This window comes from Engystomops pustulosus, chromosome 6, assembly GCF_040894005.1.
Source record: "Engystomops pustulosus chromosome 6, aEngPut4.maternal, whole genome shotgun sequence".
In the NCBI taxonomy this organism is placed as follows: Eukaryota; Metazoa; Chordata; class Amphibia; order Anura; family Leptodactylidae; genus Engystomops; species Engystomops pustulosus.
The window spans coordinates 185,592,950-185,615,560 of NC_092416.1; the positions used below are offsets into that span (position 1 = coordinate 185,592,950).

General features: G+C 36.5%; 1 protein-coding gene across 1 annotated transcript in view; it reads right to left on the reverse strand.

The window, feature by feature from the left end:
• TBCD (tubulin folding cofactor D) overlaps positions 1 to 22,611 on the reverse strand; it is a 648,429-nt gene that overhangs the window by 198,134 nt on the left and 427,684 nt on the right. The window lies entirely within an intron of this gene.

The window sequence follows — 22,611 nt, forward strand, 5'->3', positions numbered from 1 at the left end:
CCACCAACTCCTGAAGAAGTCCCACGGGTGTCGTTGCCTATAGAGGTTTATAGCAAGAGCGTCTGGGATCAGGTATGAGAGGAAACCAAAGTGTGCAAATACCTCACACCTCACACACTGTATATATGGCTGATAAATCTTATATGGGGATATTATTACCTCACACACTGTATATATGGCTGATAAATCTTATATGGGGGTATTATTACATCACACACTGTATATATGTATATGTAACATCCCCCACCGTGGCCTAGCCTTTTCTTGGGGCCTGGAGTCAGCCAGGGCCCGCAGTACCGGAGTGGCTGGCGGTTGCGGCCTAGGCACGCTAGTGTCACGGTGCTAGGTATGGGAACCGGAGGGCTGTCCTACAGCCTGGCAGGTCTCCACCAGGTGGTGTTGGCAAGAAATGATGAGGGAGAGGCTGCTGTAGTAGTTCTCCCTGGGGCAACCCTTTGGTGTCTAGAGTATGAATCTGTGTGGTGGACAGGGTGCCTGTGATGGTGACAGCCGTAGTAGCAGGGACCAGGCGGAGGCAGACGTTGAACAAAAATAACTTACAGTTCTTTATTGGAACCGACAGGAACAGTAGCAACGTGCCTTGACAAATGGTAGAATGCTGGAGATGCAGTTGGAGGGAGCCACAGGGGTAGATTACCAGCCTGGATGCAAAGGGCAGGCTGGGAGGTAGCTGTGTCCTAGTAGGATGCTTCAGCTTGTCCTGGAGTGCTTCAAATATCATCCTTGAAGGTAGGATGATACCCCTTTCCTCACTAACTAACTTACTCCACTCTCCTGCTCTGGTCTGTCTTCCTGTCTAACTAGCCTGGACTGCTCTCAGTCTGAACTAGACTGGAACTCTGACTCTTCTGAGTCAGAAGAGTTCAGAAGAAGAGCTCAGTCAAAGTCTCTAGAACTTTCCTGACTAGGGGTTTTATTACTCCCACTGGTCAGGTGGTGGTTACTCCTCCAATTACATCTCAGCTCACAGATACAAGATATGAACATATGTGATTGGCTGACACATATTACATCACATTTAATACTTAACTCCTACCTGACCAGGCAGACTCTACCGCTGCAGTGCTCATCTGTGTTATGTAGTGACATGCTGTGGGGCTGATCAGACCCTACACAGGCTGCAAGCTACATGGTGGGACATATTCGCAACAACCCCTCTGCCTTGCATCGGCAGGGGTGTTGCATATATATGGCTGATAAATCTTATATGGAGATAGTATTACCTCACACACTGTATATATGGCTGATAAATCTTATATGGGGGTATTATTACCTCACACATTGTAGACATGACTGATAAATCTTATATGGGGATATTATTACCTCACACACTGTATATATGGCTGATAAATCTTATTTGGGGTATTATTACCTCACACACTGTATATATGGCTGATAAATCTTATATGGGGGTATTATTACATCACACACTGTATATATGGCTGATAAATCTTATATGGGGGTATTATTACATCACACACTGTATATATGGCTGATAAATCTTATATGGGGGTATTATTACCTCACACACGGTGGTATATATAGCTGATAAATCTTATATGGGGTATTATTACCTCACACACTGTAGATATGGCTGATAAATCTTATATGGCAGTGATGGAGAACCTTTTGGAGACAAAGTGCCCAAACTACAACCAAAATCCACTTTTTTACCGTGAAGTGCCAACATGGCATTTCAAGGAGTAACTTATTGCTACCCGTTCTTCTACATCTTTCAATTGTATCAGCCCCCTGTGGCCACCTATACAGTTGAAAGAAGGGCAAATTCAGACTCTTGATGTAGCCTTTCTCCAGGGTCTCTCTGTAGGGGAAGAATGGTGGGTCCAGCAGTATGAGCTCCAAAGATAATGCAGTTTTGTCAACATCTCACTTTTCCAAACAGCCAATGAAGTGTCACTTAAGTTGTCTGGGACTGCAGGAAGATTTGGTCCTATTTGGTGAACTCTGTCCTGGGGCGATGGTCTGAGTGCCCACAGAAAGGGCTCTGAGTGCCACCTCTGGCACTGGTGCCATAGGTTCGCCATCAGTGTTATATGGGGTATTATTACCTCACACACTGTATATATGGCTGATAAATCTTATATGGGGGTATTATTACCTCACACACTGTATATATGGCTGAAAAATCTTATATGGGGTATTATTACCTCACACACTGTTGACATGGCTGATAAATCTTATTTGGGGTATTATTACCTCACACACTGTAGATATGGCTGATAAATCTTATATGGGGTATTATTACCTCACACACTGTAGATATGGCTGAAAAATCTTATATGGGGATATTATTACCTCGCACACAGTAGATATGGCTGATGATTACTATATGGAGGTATTATTACCTCACACACTGTAGATATGGCTGATAAATCTTATATGGAGGTATTATTACCTCACACACTGTATATATGGCTGATAAATCTTATATGGGGGTATTATTACCTCACACACTGTAGATATGGCTGATAAATCTTATATAGGGATATTATTACCTCACACACTGTATATATGGCTGATAAATCTTATATGGGGGTATTATTTCCTCACACACTGTAGACATGGCTGATAAATCTTATATAGGGATATTATTACATCACACACAGTATATATGGCTGATAAATCTTATATGGGGGTATTATTACCTCACACACTGTAGATATGGCTGATAAATCTTATATAGGGATATTATTACCTCACACACTGTATATATAGCTGATAAATCTTATATGGAGGTATTATTACATCACACACTGTATATATAGCTGATAAATCTTATATGGGGTATTATTACATCACACACTGTATATATAGATGATAAATCTTATATGGGGTATTATTACCTCACACACTGTATATATGGCTGATAAATCTTATATGGGGGTATTATTACCTCACACACTGTATATATGGCTGATAAATCTTATATGGGGATATAATTACCTCACACACTGTATATATGGCTGATAAATCTTATATTGGGATATTATTACCTCACACACTGTATATATGGCTGATAAATCTTATATGGGGATATTATTACCTCACACACTGTACATATGGCTGATAAATCTTATATGGGGATATTATTACCTCACACACTGTAGACATGGCTGATAAATCTTATATGGGGATATTATTACCTCACACACTGTATATATGGCTGATAAATCTTATATGGGGGTATTATTACCTCACACACTGTATATATGGCTGATAAATCTTATATGGGGATATTATTACATCACACACTGTATATATGGCTGATAAATCTTATATGGGGGTATTATTACATCACACACTGTATATATGGCTGATAAATCTTATATAGGGATATTATTACATCACACACTGTATATATGGCTGATAAATCTTATATGGGGGTATTATTAGCTTACACACTGTATATATGGATGATAAATCTTATATGGGGATATTATTACATCACACACTGTATATATGGCTGATAAATCTTATATGGAGGTATTATTACCTCACACACTGTATATATGGCTGATAAATCTTATATGGGGATATTATTACATCACACACTGTATATATGGCTGATAAATCTTATATGGGGGTATTATTACATCACACACTGTATATATGGCTGATAAATCTTATATAGGGATATTATTACATCACACACTGTATATATGGCTGATAAATCTTATATGGGGGTATTATTTCCTCACACACTGTAGACATGGCTGATAAATCTTATATAGGGATATTATTACATCACACACAGTATATATGGCTGATAAATCTTATATGGGGGTATTATTACCTCACACACTGTATATATGGCTGATAAATCTTATATGGGGGTATTATTACCTCACACACTGTATATATGGCTGATAAATCTTATATGGGGGTATTATTACCTCACACACTGTATATATGGCTGATAAATCTTATATGGGGATATTATTACCTCACACACTGTATATATGGCTGATAAATCTTATATGGGGGTATTATTACCTCATACACTGTATATATGGCTGATAAATCTTATATAGGGATATTATTAGCTTACACACTGTATATATGGATGATAAATCTTATATGGGGATATTATTACATCACACACTGTATATATGGCTGATAAATCTTATATGGAGGTATTATTACCTCACACACTGTATATATGGCTGATAAATCTTATATAGGGATATTATTACATCACACACTGTATATATGGCTGATAAATCTTATATGGGGGTATTATTTCCTCACACACTGTAGACATGGCTGATAAATCTTATATAGGGATATTATTACATCACACACAGTATATATGGTTGATAAATCTTATATGGGGGTATTATTACCTCACACACTGTATATATGGCTGATAAATCTTATATGGGGGTATTATTACCTCACACACTGTAGATATGGCTGATAAATCTTATATAGGGATATTATTACATCACACACTGTATATATAGAAGATAAATCTTATATGGAGGTATTATTACATCACACACTGTATATATAGAAGATAAATCTTATATGGGGTATTATTACATCACACACTGTATATATAGATGATAAATCTTATATGGGGTATTATTACCTCACACACTGTATATATGGCTGATAAATCTTATATGGGGGTATTATTACCTCACACACTGTATATATGGCTGATAAATCTTATATGGGGATATTATTACCTCACACACTGTATATATGGCTGATAAATCTTATATGGGGATATTATTACCTCACACACTGTACATATGGCTGATAAATCTTATATGGGGATATTATTACCTCACACACTGTAGACATGGCTGATAAATCTTATATGGGGATATTATTACCTCACACACTGTATATATGGCTGATAAATCTTATATGGGGGTATTATTACCTCACACACTGTATATATGGCTGATAAATCTTATATAGGGATATTATTAGCTTACACACTGTATATATGGATGATAAATCTTATATGGGGATATTATTACATCACACACTGTATATATGGCTGATAAATCTTATATGGAGGTATTATTACCTCACACACTGTATATATGGCTGATAAATCTTATATGGGGATATTATTACATCACACACTGTATATATGGCTGATAAATCTTATATGGGGGTATTATTACATCACACACTGTATATATGGCTGATAAATCTTATATAGGGATATTATTACATCACACACTGTATATATGGCTGATAAATCTTATATAGGGATATAATTACCTCACACACTGTATATATGGCTGATAAATCTTATATAGGGATATTATTACCTCACACACAGTAGATATGGCTGATGATTACTATGTGGAGGTATTATTACCTCACACACTGTAGATATGGCTGATAAATCTTATATAGGGATATAATTACCTCACACACTGTATATATGGCTGATAAATCTTATATGGAGGTATTATTACCTCACACACTGTATATATGGCTGATAAATCTTATATGGGGGTATTATTACCTCACATACTGTAGATATGGCTGATAAATCTTATATGGGGGTATTATTACCTCACACACTGCAGATATGGATGATAAATCTTATATGGGGGTATTATTACCTCACACACTGCAGATATGGATGATAAATCTTATATGGGGGTATTATTACCTCACACACTGTACATATGGCTGATAAATCTTATATGGGGATATTATTACCTCACACACCGTAGATATGGCTGATAAATCTTATATGGAGGTATTATTACCTCACACACTGTATATATGGCTGATAAATCTTATATGGGGGTATTATTACCTCACACACTGTAGACATGGCTGATAAATCTTATATAGGGATATTATTACATCACACACTGTATATATGGCTGATAAATCTTATATAGGGATATAATTACCTCACACACTGTATATATGGCTGATAAATCTTATATAGGGATATTATTACCTCACACACAGTAGATATGGCTGATGATTACTATGTGGAGGTATTATTACCTCACACACTGTAGATATGGCTGATAAATCTTATATAGGGATATAATTACCTCACACACTGTATATATGGCTGATAAATCTTATATGGAGGTATTATTACCTCACACACTGTATATATGGCTGATAAATCTTATATGGGGGTATTATTACCTCACATACTGTAGATATGGCTGATAAATCTTATATGGGGGTATTATTACCTCACACACTGCAGATATGGATGATAAATCTTATATGGGGGTATTATTACCTCACACACTGCAGATATGGATGATAAATCTTATATGGGGGTATTATTACCTCACACACTGTACATATGGCTGATAAATCTTATATGGGGATATTATTACCTCACACACCGTAGATATGGCTGATAAATCTTATATGGAGGTATTATTACCTCACACACTGTATATATGGCTGATAAATGTTATATGGGGGTATTATTACCTCACACACTGTAGACATGGCTGATAAATCTTATATAGGGATATTATTTCCTCACACACTGTATATATGGCTGATAAATCTTATATGGGGGTATTATCACCTCACACACTGTATATATGGCTGATAAATCTTATATGGGGATATTATTACCTCACACACTGTAGATATGGCTGATAAATCTTATATGGGGGTATTATTACATCACACACTGTATATATGGCTGATAAATCTTATATGGGGATATTATTACCTCACACACTGTATATATGGCTGATAAATCTTATATGGAGGTATTATTACCTCACACACTGTATATATGGCTGATAAATCTTATATGGGGATATTATTACCTCACAGACTGGGGGACATTTATTATGGCGTTTCTGCCAGTTTTGTGGCGCTCTCACCACATGTTCTGCTCTCAGACCTATTTATTAGCTGTCGGGGACAGAAAAAATGACTTTTTCCGTCTGCTCCGACTCTTCTCCGAAAAGGGGCGTGGCTTTGGCGGAGTGGAAACTCAGACAGAATTAATATGTGTCACAGCCATTTTTGGGCGCTGTAAACTAGCGGAAAGTAGACCAAAAGAAAACTGGTCTAGCAGGGACTGTTGGACACATTTCTGGTGCTCGGGACAGATTTTGGTCCCAGGGACAGAAAATGGTCTCGGGGACAGAAAATGGTCTCGGGGACAGAAACGTCTCTGCACAGCTCTACAATATTAACCGGTTCGCGACCGCCCGCCGTGTATTCACGGCGGCGGTCGCGTCGCGCTGCATGGAGAGGGCTCACGGGCTGAGCCCTCTCCATAGCCGGTAAGTCTTTGCTGCATATTGCAGCAAAGGCTTACCGGTAACATCCGCGATCGGTGCTAGCACCGATCGCGGGTGTTTTTACAGCGCGGGCTGCCGGCAAAGCTGCCGGCAGCCTCAAACAGATAGCGGCGCATGGGCGCCGCCATCTTACCTGGGATCGCCGCTCCCCGTGACGTCATCGGGGGGCGGCGATCCGTCTCCATGGTAGCCTCGGGTCTTCCGAAGACCCGAGGCTATTTCGTTTTAACCCCTTCATTACAATGTGCTGATAGCACATTGTAATGAATGAGGAAGAAAATCCCCATATACTGCCATACTGTAGTATGGCAGTATATGATAGGATCGATCTGACAACCTAGGGTTAAAGTACCCTAGGGAGTCTGAAAAATAGTATAAATAAAAATAAAAAAAAGTTTAAAAAAAAAAAATTATAATAAAAAAACCTAAAATTTCAAATCACCCCCCTTTCCCTAGAACTGACATAAATATAAATAAACAGTAAAAATCATCAACACATCAGGTATCGACGCGTCCGAAAATGCCCGATCTATCAAAATATGATAACGGTTTTTCAATGCGTTTAACCCCGTAACGGAAAATAGCGCCCAAAGTCGAAAATGGCACTTTTTTGCCATTTTGAAAAATCTAAAAAAATCTATAAAAAGTGATCAAAATGTCGTACAGACCAAAAATTAATATCATTGAAAATATTATCAAATTTCGCAAAAAATGACACCATGCACAGCTCCGTACACCAAAGTATAAAAAAGTTATTAGCGCCAGAAGTTGGCAAAATCAAAAAAAAAATTTTTTGTACAGGAGGTTTTAATTTTTGTAAATGTATGAAAACATTATAAATCCTATACAAATTTGGTATCCCCTTAATCGTACCGACCCAAAGAATAAAGTAGACATGTCATTTGGGGCGCTCAGTGAAAGACGTAATATCCAAGCCCACAAGAAAATGGCGCAAATGCGTTTTTTCACCATTTTCATTGCATTTGGAATTTTTTTCCCGCTTCCGAGTACATGGCATGAAATATTTAATACCATCATTATGAAGTGCAATTTGTTACGCAGAAAACAAGCCATCACACAGCTCTTTACATGTAAAAATAAAAAAGTTATAGATTTTTGAAGGTGGGGAGTGAAAAATGGACATGAAAAAACAGGAAAGGGCCCGGTCCTTAACCGGTTAAATGTGTGTCTTCTTTCCGAGAGCAGGTCGGTAACAAAGCCAGTGCAGACACCGACACTTTAAGTAAATGTCCCCCACTGTATATATGGCTGATAAATCTTAAATGGGGATATTATTACATCACACACAGTATATATGGCTGATAAATCTTATATGGGGGTATTATTACATCACACACTGTATATATGGCTGATAAATCTTATATAGGGATATTATTACATCACACACTTTATATATGGCTGATAAATCTTATATAGGGATATTATTACCTCACACACTGTATATATGGCTGATAAATCTTATATAGGGATATTATTACCTTACACACTGTATATAAGGCTGATAAATCTTATATAGGGATATTATTACCTCACACACTGTATATATGGCTGATAAATCTTATATGGGGGTATTATTACCTCACACACTGTATATATGGCTGATAAATCTTATATAGGGATATTATTACCTCACACACTGTATATAAGGCTGATAAATCTTATATAGGGATATTATTACCTCACACACTGTATATATGGCTGATAAATCTTATATGGGGGTATTATTACCTCACACACTGTAGATATGGCTGATAAATCCTATATGGGGATATTATTACCTCACACACTGTATATATGGCTGATAAATCTTAAATGGGGATATTATTACATCACACACAGTATATATGGCTGATAAATCTTATATGGGGGTATTATTACATCACACACTGTATATATGGCTGATAAATCTTATATAGGGATATTATTACATCACACACTGTATATATGGCTGATAAATCTTATATAGGGATATTATTACCTCACACACTGTATATATGGCTGATAAATCTTATATAGGGATATTATTAGCTTACACACTGTATATATGAATGATAAATCTTATATGGGGATATTATTATATCACACACTGTATATATGGCTGATAAATCTTATATAGGGATATTATTACCTCACACACTGTATATAAGGCTGATAAATCTTATATAGGGATATTATTACCTCACACACTGTATATATGGCTGATAAATCTTATATGGGGGTATTATTACCTCACACACTGTATATATGGCTGATAAATCTTATATGGTGATATTATTACATCACACACTGTATATATGGCTGATAAATCTTATATGGAGGTATTATTACCTCACACACTGTATATATGGCTGATAAATCTTATATGGGGGTATTATTACATCACACACTGTATATATGGCTGATAAATCTTATATGGGGATATTATTACATCACACACTGTATATATGGCTGATAAATCTTATATGGGGATATTATTACATCACACACTGTATATATGGCTGATAAATCTTATATGGGGATATTATTACCTCACACACTGTATATATGGCTGATAAATCTTATATGGGGATATTATTACATCACACACTGTATATATGGCTGATAAATCTTATATGGGGGTATTATTACCTCACACACTGTATATATGGCTGATAAATCTTATATGGGGATATTATTACATCACACACTGGGGGACATTTACGTAAAGTGTCGGTGTCTGCACTGGCTTTGTTACCGACCTGCTCTCGGAAAGAAGACACACATTTAATATTGTGGAGCTGTGCAGAGACATTTCTGTCCCCGAGACCATTTTCTGTCCCCGAGACCATTTTCTGTCCCTGGGACCAAAATCTGTCCCGAGCACCAGAAATGTGTCCAACAGTCCCTGCTAGACCAGTTTTCTTTTGGTCTACTTTCCGCTAGTTTACAGCGCCCAAAAATGGCTGCGACACATATTAATTGTGTCTGAGCTTCCACTCCGCCAAAGCCACGCCCCTTTTCGGAGAAGAGTCGGAGCAGACGGAAAAAGGCATTTTTTCTGTCCCCGACAGCTAATAAATAGGTCTGAGAGCAGAACATGTGGTGAGAGCGCCACAAAACTGGCGGAAACACCATAGTAAATGTCCCCCACTGTATATATGGCTGATAAATCTTATATGGGGATATTATTACATCACACACTGTATATATGGCTGATAAATCTTATATGGAGGTATTATTACCTCACACACTGTATATATGGCTGATAAATCTTATATGGGGGTATTATTACCTCACACACTGTACATATGGCTGATAAATCTTATATAGGGATATTATTACATCACACACTGTATATATGGCTGATAAATCTTATATAGGGATATTATTACCTCACACACTGTATATATGGCTGATAAATCTTATATAGGGATATTATTACCTTACACACTGTATATATGGATGATAAATCTTATATGGGGATATTATTACATCACACACTGTATATATGGCTGATAAATCTTATATAGGGATATTATTACCTCACACACTGTATATAAGGCTGATAAATCTTATATAGGGATATTATTACCTCACACACTGTATATATGGCTGATAAATCTTATATGGGGGTATTATTACCTCACACACTGTATATATGGCTGATAAATCTTATATAGGGATATTATTACCTCACACACTGTACATAAGGCTGATAAATCTTATATAGGGATATTATTACCTCACACACTGTATATATGGCTGATAAATCTTATATGGGGGTATTATTACCTCACACACTGTAGATATGGCTGATAAATCCTATATGGGGATATTATTACCTCACACACTGTATATATGGCTGATAATTCTTAAATGGGGATATTATTACATCACACACAGTATATATGGCTGATAAATCTTATATGGGGGTATTATTACATCACACACTGTATATATGGCTGATAAATCTTATATAGGGATATTATTACATCACACACTGTATATATGGCTGATAAATCTTATATAGGGATATTATTACCTCACACACTGTATATATGGCTGATAAATCTTATATAGGGATATTATTACCTTACACACTGTATATATGGATGATAAATCTTATATGGGGATATTATTACATCACACACTGTATATATGGCTGATAAATCTTATATAGGGATATTATTACCTCACACACTGTATATAAGGCTGATAAATCTTATATAGGGATATTATTACCTCACACACTGTATATATGGCTGATAAATCTTATATGGGGGTATTATTACCTCACACACTGTATATATGGCTGATAAATCTTATATAGGGATATTATTACCTCACACACTGTATATAAGGCTGATAAATCTTATATAGGGATATTATTACCTCACACACTGTATATATGGCTGATAAATCTTATATGGGGGTATTATTACCTCACACACTGTATATATGGCTGATAAATCTTATATAGGGATATTATTACCTCACACACTGTATATAAGGCTGATAAATCTTATATAGGGATATTATTTCCTCACACACTGTATATATGGCTGATAAATCTTATATGGGGGTATTATTACCTCACACACTGTAGATTTGGCTGATAAATCCTATATGGGGATATTATTACCTCACACACTGTATATATGGCTGATAAATCTTAAATGGGGATATTATTACATCACACACAGTGTATATGGCTGATAAATCTTATATGGGGGTATTATTACATCACACACTGTATATATGGCTGATAAATCTTATATAGGGATATTATTACATCACACACTGTATATATGGCTGATAAATCTTATATAGGGATATTATTACCTCACACACTGTATATATGGCTGATAAATCTTATATAGGGATATTATTACCTTACACACTGTATATATGGATGATAAATCTTATATGGGGATATTATTACATCACACACTGTATATATGGCTGATAAATCTTATATAGGGATATTATTACCTCACACACTGTATATAAGGCTGATAAATCTTATATGGGGGTATTATTACCTCACACACTGTAGATATGGCTGATAAATCCTATATGGGGATATTATTACCTCACACACTGTACATATGGCTGATAAATCTTATATAGGGATATTATTACATCACACACTGTATATATGGCTGATAAATCTTAAATGGGGATATTATTACATCACACACTGTATATATGGCTGATAAATCTTATATAGGGATATTATTACATCACACACTGTATATATGGCTGATAAATCTTATATAGGGATATTATTACCTCACACACTGTATATATGGCTGATAAATCTTATATAGGGATATTATTACCTTACACACTGTATATATGGATGATAAATCTTATATGGGGATATTATTACATCACACACTGTATATATGGCTGATAAATCTTATATAGGGATATTATTACCTCACACACTGTATATAAGGCTGATAAATCTTATATAGGGATATTATTACCTCACACACTGTATATATGGCTGATAAATCTTATATGGGGATATTATCACCTCACACACTGTATATATGGCTGATAAATCTTATATAGGGATATTATTACCTCACACACTGTATATAAGGCTGATAAATCTTATATAGGGATATTATTACCTCACACACTGTATATATGGCTGATAAATCTTATATGGGGGTATTATTACCTCACACACTGTATATATGGCTGATAAATCTTATATGGTGATATTATTACATCACACACTGTATATATGGCTGATAAATCTTATATGGAGGTATTATCACCTCACACACTGTATATATGGCTGATAAATCTTATATGGGGATATTATTACATCACACACTGGGGGACATTTACGTAAAGTGTCGGTGTCTGCATTGGCTTTGTTACCGACCTGCTCTCGGAAAGAAGACACACATTTAATATTGTGGAGCTGTGCAGAGACATTTCTGTCCCCGAGACCATTTTCTGTCCCCGAGACCATTTTCTGTCCCTGGGACCAAAATCTGTCCCGAGCACCAGAAATGTGTCCAACAGTCCCTGCTAGACCAGTTTTCTTTTGGTCTACTTTCCGCCAGTTTACAGAGCCCAAAAATGGCTGTGACACATATTAATTGTGTCTGAGCTTCCACTCCGCCAAAGCCACGCCCCTTTTCGGAGAAGAGTCGGAGCAGACGGAAAAAGGCATTTTTTCTGTCCCCGACAGCTAATAAATAGGTCTGAGAGCAGAATATGTGGTGAGAGCGCCACAAAACTGGCGGAAACACCATAGTAAATGTCCCCCACTGTATATATGGCTGATAAATCTTATATGGGGATATTATTACATCACACACTGTATATATGGCTGATAAATCTTATATGGAGGTATTATTACCTCACACACTGTATATATGGCTGATAAATCTTATATGGGGGTATTATTACCTCACACACTGTATATATGGCTGATAAATCTTATATGGGGGTATTATTACCTCACACACTGTATATATGGCTGATAAATCTTATATGGGGATATTATTACATCACACACGGTATATATGGCTGATAAATCTTATATGGGGGTATTATTACATCACACACTGTATATATGGCTGATAAATCTTATATGGGGGTATTATTACCTCACACACTGTAGACATGGCTGATAAATCTTATATGGAGATATTATTACCTCACACACTGTACATATGGCTGATAAATCTTATATGGGGATATTATTACCTCACACACTGTATATATGGCTGATAAATCTTATATGGGGATATTATTACATCACACACTGTACATATGGCTGATAAATCTTATATGGAGGTATTATTACCTCACACACTGTACATATGGCTGATAAATCTTATATGGGGGTATTATTACCTCACACACTGTATATATGGCTGATAAATCTTATATGGGGATATTATTACAACACACACGGTATATATGGCTGATAAATCTTATATGGGGGTATTATTACCTCACACACTGTACATATGGCTGATAAATCTTATATGGGGGTATTATTACCTCACACACTGTATATATGGCTGATAAATCTTATATGGGGGTATTATTACCTCACACACTGTATATATAGCTGATAAATCTTATATGGGGATATTATTACCTCACACACTGTATATATAGCTGATAAATCTTATATGGAGGTATTATTACCTCACACACTGTACATATGGCTGATAAATCTTATATGGGGGTATTATTACCTCACACACTGTATATATGGCTGATAAATCTTATATGGGGGTATTATTACCTCACACACTGTATATATGGCTGATAAATCTTATATGGGGGTATTATTACCTCACACACTGTAGACATAGCTGATAAATCTTATATAGGGATATTATTACCTCACACACTGTATATATGGCTGATAAATCTTATATGGGGGTATTATTACCTCACACACTGTATATATGGCTGATAAATCTTATATGGGGGTATTATTACCTCACACACTGTAGATATGGCTGATAAATCTTATATAGGGATATTATTACCTCACACACTGTATATATGGCTGATAAATCTTATATGGGGGTATTATTACCTCACACACTGTATATATGGCTGATAAATCTTATATGGGGATATTATTACCTCACACACTGTATATATGGCTGATAAATCTTATATGGGGGTATTATTACCTCACACACTATAGACATGGCTGATAAATCTTATATGGGGGTATTATTACCTCACACACTGTATATATGGCTGATAAATCTTATATGGGGGTATTATTACCTCACACACTGTATATATGGCTGATAAATCTTATATGGGGGTATTATTACCTCACACACTGTATATATGGCTGATAAATCTTATATGGGGATATTATTACCTCATACACTGTATATATAGCTGATAAATCTTATATGGAGGTATTATTACCTCACACACTGTACATATGGCTGATAAATCTTATATGGGGGTATTATTACCTCACACACTGTATATATGGCTGATAAATCTTATATGGGGGTATTATTACCTCACACACTGTATATATGGCTGATAAATCTTATATGGGGGTATTATTACCTCACACACTGTATATATGGCTGATAAATCTTATATGGGGATATTATTACCTCATACACTGTATATATAGCTGATAAATCTTATATGGAGGTATTATTACCTCACACACTGTACATATGGCTGATAAATCTTATATGGGGGTATTATTACCTCACACACTGTATATATGGCTGATAAATCTTATATGGGGGTATTATTACCTCACACACTGTATATATGGCTGATAAATCTTATATGGGGGTATTATTACCTCACACACTGTATATATGGCTGATAAATCTTATATGGGGATATTATTACCTCATACACTGTATATATAGCTGATAAATCTTATATGGAGGTATTATTACCTCACACACTGTACATATGGCTGATAAATCTTATATGGGGGTATTATTACCTCACACACTGTATATATGGCTGATAAATCTTATATGGGGGTATTATTACCTCACACACTGTATATATGGCTGATAAATCTTATATGGGGATATTATTACCTCACACACTGTATATATGGCTGATAAATCTTATATGGGGGTATTATTACCTCACACACTGTATATATGGCTGATAAATCTTATATGGGGGTATTATTACCTGACACACTGTATATATGGCTGATAATTCTTATATGGAGGTATTATTACCTCACACACTGTATATATGGCTGATAAATCTTATATGGGGGTATTATTACCTCACACACTATAGACATGGCTGATAAATCTTATATGGGGATATTATTACCTCACACACTGTAGACATGGCTGATAAATCTTATATGGGGATATTATTACCTCACACACTGTATATATATAGCTGTATATATATATGGGGATATTATTACCTCACACACTGTATATATGGCTGATAAATCTTATATGGGGATATTATTACCTCACACACTGTATATATAGCTGATAAATCTTATATGGTGGTATTATTACATCACACACTGTATATATGGCTGATAAATCTTATATGGCGATATTATTACCTCACACACTGTACATATGGCTGATAAATCTTATATGGGGATATTATTATCTCACACACTGTATATATGGCTGATAAATCTTATATGGGGGTATTATTACCTCACACACTGTATATATGGCTGATAAATCTTATATGGGGATATTATTACCTCACACACTGTATATATGGCTGATAAATCTTATATGGGGGTATTATTACATCACACACTGTATATATGGCTGATAAATCTTATATGGGGGTATTATTATCTCATACACTGTATATATGGCTGATAAATCTTATATGGGGATATTATTACATCACACACTGTATATATAGCTGATAAATCTTATATGGGGGTATTATTATCTCACACACTGTATATATGGATGATAAATCTTATATGGGGGTATTATTACCTCACACACTGTATATATGGCTGATAAATCTTATATGGGGGTATTATTACCTCACACACTGTAGACATGGCTGATAAATCTTATATGGAGGTATTATTACATCACACACTGTATATATGGCTGATAAATCTTATATGGAGGTATTATTACCTCACACACTGTATATATGGCTGATAAATCTTATATGGAGGTATTATTACCTCACACACTGTATATATGGCTGATAGATCTTATATGGGGATATTATTACCTCACACACTGTAGACATGGCTGATAAATCTTATATGGGGATATTATTACATCACACACTGTATATATGGCTGATAAATCTTATATGGGGGTATTATTACATCACACACTGTATATATGGCTGATACATCTTATATGGGGGTATTATTACCTCACACACTGTAGACATGGCTGATAAATCTTATATGGGGATATTATTACCTCACACACTGTATATATGGCTGATAAATCTTATATGGGGGTATTATTACCTCATACACTGTATATATAGCTGATAAATCTTATATGGAGGTATTATTACCTCACTCACTGTATATATATAGCTGTATATATATATGGGGATATTATTACCTCACACACTGTATATATGGCTGATAAATCTTATATGGGGGTATTATTACCTCACACACTGTATATATGGCTGATAAATCTTATATGGGGGTATTATTACATCACACACTGTATATATGGCTGATAAATCTTATATGGGGATATTATTACCTCACACACTGTATATATGGCTGATAAATCTTATATGGGGATATTATTACCTCACACACTGTATATATGGCTGATAAATCTTATATGGAGGTATTATTACATCACACACTGTATATATGGCTGATAAATCTTATATGGAGGTATTATTACCTCACACACTGTATATATGGCTGATAAATCTTATATGGAGGTATTATTACCTCACACACTGTATATATGGCTGATAGATCTTATATGGGGATATTATTACCTCACACACTGTAGACATGGCTGATAAATCTTATATGGGGATATTATTACATCACACACTGTATATATGGCTGATAAATCTTATATGGGGGTATTATTACATCACACACTGTATATATGGCTGATACATCTTATATGGGGGTATTATTACCTCACACACTGTAGACATGGCTGATAAATCTTATATGGGGATATTATTACCTCACACACTGTATATATGGCTGATAAATCTTATATGGGGGTATTATTACCTCATACACTGTATATATAGCTGATAAATCTTATATGGAGGTATTATTACCTCACTCACTGTATATATATAGCTGTATATATATATGGGGATATTATTACCTCACACACTGTATATATGGCTGATAAATCTTATATGGGGGTATTATTACCTCACACACTGTATATATGGCTGATAAATCTTATATGGGGGTATTATTACATCACACACTGTATATATGGCTGATAAATCTTATATGGGGATATTATTACCTCACACACTGTATATATGGCTGATAAATCTTATATGGGGATATTATTACCTCACACACTGTATATATGGCTGATAAATCTTATATGGGGATATTATTACCTCACACACTGTATATATGGCTGATAAATCTTATATGGGGGTATTATTACCTCATACACTGTATATATAGCTGATAAATCTTATATGGTGGTATTATTACCTCACACACTGTATATATGGCTGATAAATCTTATATGGGGGTATTATTACATCACACACTGTATATATGGCTGATAAATCTTATATGGGGGTATTTTTACCTCACACACTGTATATATGGCTGATAAATCTTATATGGGGGTATTATTACCTCACACACTGTATATATGGCTGATAAATCTTATATGGGGATATTATTACCTCACACACCGTATATATAGCTGATAAATCTTATATGGGGATATTATTACCTCACACACTGTATATATGGCTGATAAATCTTATATGGGGATATTATTACCTCACACACTGTACATATGGCTGATAAATCTTATATGGGGATATTATTACCTCACACACTGTATATATAGCTGATAAATCTTATATGGGGATATTATTACCTCACACACTGTATATATGGCTGATAAATCTTATATGGGGATATTATTACCTCACACACTGTATATATGGCTGATAAATCTTATATGGTGATATTATTACCTCACACACTGTACATATGGCTGATAAATCTTATATGGGGATATTATTATCTCACACACTGTATATATGGCTGATAAATCTTATATGGGGGTATTATTACCTCACACACTGTATATATGGCTGATAAATCTTATATGGGGATATTATTACCTCACACACTGTATATATGGCTGATAAATCTTATATGGGGGTATTATTACCTCACACACTGTATATATGGCTGATAAATCTTATATGGGGGTATTATTACCTCACACACTGTATATATGGCTGATAATTCTTATATGGAGGTATTATTACCTCACACACTGTATATATGGCTGATAAATCTTATATGGGGGTATTATTACCTCACACACTATAGACATGGCTGATAAATCTTATATGGGGATATTATTACCTCACACACTGTAGACATGGCTGATAAATCTTATATGGGGATATTATTACCTCACACACTGTATATATATAGCTGTATATATATATGGGGATATTATTACCTCACACACTGTATATATGGCTGATAAATCTTATATGGGGATATTATTACCTCACACACTGTATATATAGCTGATAAATCTTATATGGTGGTATTATTACATCACACACTGTATATATGGCTGATAAATCTTATATGGCGATATTATTACCTCACACACTGTACATATGGCTGATAAATCTTATATGGGGATATTATTATCTCACACACTGTATATATGGCTGATAAATCTTATATGGGGGTATTATTACCTCACACACTGTATATATGGCTGATAAATCTTATATGGGGATATTATTACCTCACACACTATATATATGGCTGATAAATCTTATATGGGGGTATTATTACATCACACACTGTATATATGGCTGATAAATCTTATATGGGGGTATTATTATCTCATACACTGTATATATGGCTGATAAATCTTATATGGGGATATTATTACATCACACACTGTATATATAGCTGATAAATCTTATATGGGGGTATTATTATCTCACACACTGTATATATGGCTGATAAATCTTATATGGGGGTATTATTACCTCACACACTGTATATATGGCTGATAAATCTTATATGGGGGTATTATTACCTCACACACTGTAGACATGGCTGATAAATCTTATATGGAGGTATTATTACATCACACACTGTATATATGGCTGATAAATCTTATATGGAGGTATTTTTACCTCACACACTGTATATATGGCTGATAAATCTTATATGGAGGTATTATTACCTCACACACTGTATATACGGCTGATAGATCTTATATGGGGATATTATTACCTCACACACTGTTTATATGGCTGATAAATCTTATATGGGGATATTATTACATCACACACTGTATATATGGCTGATAAATCTTATATGAGGGTATTATTACCTCACACACTGTAGACATGGCTGATAAATCTTATATGGGGATATTATTACATCACACACTGTATATATGGCTGATAAATCTTATATGGGGGTATTATTACATCACACACTGTATATATGGCTGATACATCTTATATGGGGGTATTATTACCTCACACACTGTAGACATGGCTGATAAATCTTATATGGGGGCATTATTACCTCACACACTGTATATTTATTTATCTATATCATTTGTCCTTTAACCCCTTAAGGACGCAGCCATTTTATAGTTTGAGGCTCAGCGCCATTTTTGGGATTCTGACTTGCGTCGCTTCATACGGTTATAACTTTTGGACACTGTCACTTACTTTAGTGATTCTGAGATTGTTGTAAATTTTAGCTGATAAGTTTTGCGTTAAGCGGTCCGATGTATTCATGGGGGGGGGTCCAGTCCTTCCCCGGAGCGCCCCGCTCGCTCCATAGTTCCAGCGGTGACTGCCGCGCGTCATGCGGCAGTCACCATCCCTAACCACGCCCCAACCCCACCCCCTCATGAATATGTCAGACAGCTTTGCGAGCTGTCCGATGATTACATTGTACCCCGCCGCAGTGTTAGATAGTGTTATGGGAGGTTTCCGGTAACGCTATCCTTCTAACACTGCGGCGTTTGATCAAGCACTAGGAGCGGCTTACTTTTGTAACATCTCCTAGTGCCGACATTTTAGGTGACAGGTTCTCTTTAAACGTTGGGATGCGTTGTTTGTTTCCTGTTATGTACTGGCTGTTTTATTAACATGCAATAAAGAACCGTTTGTCCGTCATTGGCGCGGTCACGTCCGTATGTTTGCCGGTGCTTATATTGAAGTATTTCTCCGTGGCTTTGGATTGTAGCCGTGCACTGGGTGGAGACGCCAGACGTCTGGTTCTATACGGGGCGACCGCTTCATTTTTTTCTCTAAGACTTTATACTTTTGGTTTCATGTCATCTGGGTCCATTCCTTATAGTATAGAAAGCCCTAAAACACTTCCCCCTGTCCGGTTTAGGATGACCACCCTCCCAGATCTCGTGAACCCGGTGGAGGGTTTGGCGCGTCCTGTTTCTGAGCTGGCGAACCAGGTCCAGACATTGTCTCCACAATACAGCTTGGAGCAATTCATACAGAATTTGTGATGAAAAATTTGTCCTCATTATTTTGGTTCTTCCATAGTTAGGACCACACGATCCATCTCCCACTGTACGTCATTGCTTTTGTCTGAGGGCCAAATGGAGATGTTGTTGATTAAATGTTGAGGTTTTTAACCCCCCCCCCCCCACCCCCACCCGACGGGAAGGTACAAAGTAATTAAACACTGAAAGTTTAATATGAGGTCACAAGTTTAGAGAAGGTCACATTAAGGTCACTTCTAAAGGTTAGAGAGCATTTTGGGTTCATCCTGAAAGTTCACCCACAAAAGCCAAATATGCCTAATTTTTTGTGACCAGGGTATATATTATGTATATGCCAAACTTCCAAATTCAACACCACCAAAATGGTCACTGATTCCGACTCCACAGTCCTGTTTTCCTGATGCTCTACCAGTCCTAATGTGGCCGATCCTTCCCAGTGCCTTATTCCTCTGCTCTGTAGCAGAGGAGCTTCACTACTGAGCATGTACATAAAGTGCAGCCACATTTATCTAAACTACAAGGGTGCCCTCACTGCTACCGGGGTCCTCTCCTGCTGCTCCGCTCTTTGCCCCCACTGATCCCTTGTCCTCTCCTGCTGCTCCACTGTGCCCCCACTGATCCCTTGTCGTCTCCTGCTGCTCCACTGTGCCCCCACTGATCCCGTGTCCTCTCCTGCTGCTCCGCTGTGCCCCCACTGATCCCATGTCCTCTCCTGCTGCTCGCTCTGTGCCCCCACCGATCCCTTGTCCTCTCCTGCTGCTCCGCTGTGCCCCCACTGATCCCGTGTCCTCTCCTGCTGCTCCACTGTGCCCCCACTGATCCCGTGTCCTCTCCTGCTGCTCCGCTATGTGCCCCCACTGATCCCGTGTCCTCTCCTGCTGCTCCACTGTGCCCCCACTGATCCCGTGTCCTCTCCTGCTGCTCCGCTCTGTGCCCCCACTGATCCCGTGTCCTCTCCTGCTGCTCCCGGGTCCTCTGCTGCTCTGCTCGGTCTCTGCATTGCTCTGGTCCTCTCCTGAATACCCCCTACCCTGGCTGTATGTGTTGGGTCAAGGACGCAG